The sequence below is a fragment of the Pistacia vera genome, unplaced genomic scaffold (genome assembly GCF_008641045.1).
Source record: "Pistacia vera cultivar Batoury unplaced genomic scaffold, PisVer_v2 Contig214, whole genome shotgun sequence".
Classification (NCBI taxonomy): domain Eukaryota; kingdom Viridiplantae; phylum Streptophyta; class Magnoliopsida; order Sapindales; family Anacardiaceae; genus Pistacia; species Pistacia vera.
In genome coordinates, this window is record NW_022196018.1 from 78,540 (window position 1) to 81,959 (window position 3,420).

Below are 3,420 nucleotides of genomic sequence, written 5' to 3' on the forward strand. Positions count from 1 at the left end.
CTAAAAAACATTAAAGTATAAAAACTATTTGAAACGCACACGTTATTATTGAAAAATATAAAACCTCATTATAATCATAATGGTAGGACTAACTAATTTTATTATTATAAAGAGGTTATAACTTAATGGAAATGTAGTTACAAAAATTACAATTTTGATTTTTAAATTTATAATTCATGTTTTAGTAGTACAGTATTAGGATTTCAATTCATATTTTAGTAATATTAGGATTTCAATTCAGCGCTTCAATTGCCTGCTTTTGAAACAGATAAAAGATCGTTTCTTAGAACCAGTAAAAATAAGTGTCATTGATGGAACTGTAAATACAGTTGATGCATGGTCAATTGATGTGAAACCACAAACAATTGTCAATGGTTTTAAACAATGCAAAATTAGGACCACTAATGTCAATGAATTATAAGTTAGAAATGAAGTGGATGGGGAGAATAAAATAGTCACTATAGAATTGAGTGATCAGATTCGACAACTTCACTACATTAATTGAATAGATATTAATGTCTTCTTCGATTATCCAAATGAGCAACAAATCGTGTATGTTTTAATCAAAGGAGAAATCATTATTGCAATTAGACAAGAAGAGAATGGAAATAATCCTAAGGATAATAGTACGGAAATACAAAAAATCTTGTATCATGAAGCTCTAAACATGCTTGAGAAACTAAAAATATTTTGGCTTCAACAAGAAGGTATCCATGCTAATGAGCTATTACGTACTCATAAGGTAAAAGATATGATAACAACTCTAAAGTATAAATCATTGTCCCAAACAATTTTAAATAAATATTTTATTTCATTTTAAACCTTTAATTTTACATAACATTATTTTTTTTTTTTTGTAATATACAGATAATTATTACTATGTAGAGGCAACTTTCCTTAAGGCAGGAATTAAAAAAATTATAACTTATTACAATGTAGAGTTTATTCTTATTTATAACTATCCCAGATTGGGACTATAATTTTTTATGACTATGTAGAGTTTATTCTTATATAGAGTATCACTATAAAGAAGTTTTACTGTATATAACTAGACATAGGGTCTGCGTATTGCACAATATGTTTATTTAATGTTTTTAAAATATATTATAAACAAATTTATTCTAACAAAATAAACTAATTAGATTAAGACATAATAATTGTTAAATTATACAAATTTTAAAGTAAATATAAATTGTATATATATACAAAATTGTGTTAAGATAAAATTAATAATTGCACCTGTATAATTATTAATATCAATTATGGATAGATGTCGTTAAATCATTCATCCAATTTGAGAAGATCACCTTAATATTATATGGTCTAATTATATTTTCAAGATCATCACCTTGTACAATTGATATTATTTTTGCAAACATGTCTTTGATATTCGATGTCAGTATTCTGTAGTGAATTGTATATGATATTTAATATCACCTGAATATTATCGAGATCAATTATTTAAACTCAAAATTTATATTGACCTTCCGCAATTTCTATAACTTATATTCATTTTCAAGTTGCGTTGCGCGAGTATGTTTATTATATTTTTTTTACATTATTATTGGTTTTTTTGTGTTTTAAATATATATTTTCTATATTAAAGTTTATTTTACATTGAATTGATAATTAAAAATCAATAAATAAAATATCCACAAATTGAACTCAAAGTCTATGGCATCTTGGTTCATCTCAAATATGTCATCATTTGACATCTGCAACCAAAGTTTAAAACTTTGTTAAGAAAAGCAAAAAAAAATTGCAAGATAACCCATTGAGTATTATTGATAAGTCTATAAATCAATAAGAGAAAGAGAAACTTTATTGAAAAATGTGAACTTTTAAGCAAGAGACTTACAGAGCCAAAGGAAAAAACAGATTTTGATTGTTGAAAAGCGAAAATGAATTATTTTTATTGTTATTATTTTAGAAATAAAAAAAAAATTAACAATGTTGAGAAAAGAACTTATATAGAAAGTAACAACTCCAACAGTATAATCTAAAGGCAACTTAATTGAAGCATTGAAGAAGCCATGAAGATCATAAAGGTCTTGTGACACAAATCCATTTGTTGCAAGTAGAATTGACCACCATCTATAGCAAAAAAAGCATTTGATGAGAGCATCCTAAAGAAAGATGATAATTGTAAAACCCACAAATCAAACAACAAAATCAATCCAAAAATCAACAAAAAGAGTGTAACGCCCCACTTGAGGCACATAGTTAAGATTTGATGATTGGCTTGAATGCTTATTGATTTGTCCTCATTGGAGCTTGCATGTTGTCATTTTCGGTTGGTTGGCCCTTAGTTGGATTGATGAGTTTATTTGGTTAAGAGTTTGCCCTGAAAATTATGAAGACTTGGCGAATTTTGGGGTTGCAGGCTTCGCCGCGGCGAAGAGACGGCTGAGTTTTGTGTTCAAGTTTTTAGATATTTTTCCCTAAGGGCAATTTGACCATTCTAACCCTAAGTAGTAGGAAAAGTGGAGAGTAAAATGCAAGGAAATTTCATGGAGAATATGTTAGTGTGGGGGTGTGATTGTAATGAATCAAAGGATATAGGTGGAATTTTCAAGAAAGAGCAAGGGCATTATGGGAATGAATGAGGATATTTTGAGCTAAAAAGGGTTGAAGCTTGGCGAACCCTTCATTCATTCTTCTTCCACCGCCTCCTTCATTCTCCATTCCTCTCAAGTTTTCCTTCAATCTTGCGAGGATTCAAGAGGGCTTTTTGAGTAGTTTGAAGTGGGAAGGTAATCTAAAACATCCTAAGGTAAGGATTCTTGCTTTAGATGTTAATTTTACCTTTATATGAAGTGAAGTCTTATAGCATGGTTGGTTAAAATTGTAGAAAAAAGACAAGTTATCAAAGGTAAAGAGAAGTGCTAGTGGAATCACTCCATCACAAGTAAGTAAAATCCAACTCAAGCTAAAGTTTAAGAAATCATTTGAGTAGAGATTATTTAGCTTTGATATATATGAAGCTTGTTGAGAGATTAGTAGAGATATATGATGTTTGTAGAGAAATTAATTGAAATAAGTATTCATGTTGATTTTGTTGATACTTTTCCTTTATAAGAAGTGTGGATGTGTGATGAGTTGAGATGAAGTTAGATGAGATTGGTATTTTTGGGAGTGTTCTTCTATGGTAGGAATTATGCCCATGAAGGAGTTTACTTCCAATTTTGGATGGTTAGGAAAGAAATAGAGCTCTTGTTAAAATAGAGTTTTTGTATACACATGAGTTGTTTGATAAAATGCCTAAGAGAAGTATGAGTGATTAGTCAACCTTAATTCTTGCTACATTGCTATTTGCATTTCATAAGTGCATTAATGAGCATAAACCTCCATATGCATTAATCTACATTTGAGTAATAGTTTGAGAAAGAGTAGAACTTTGTGAATAGACTACTCTAAGAT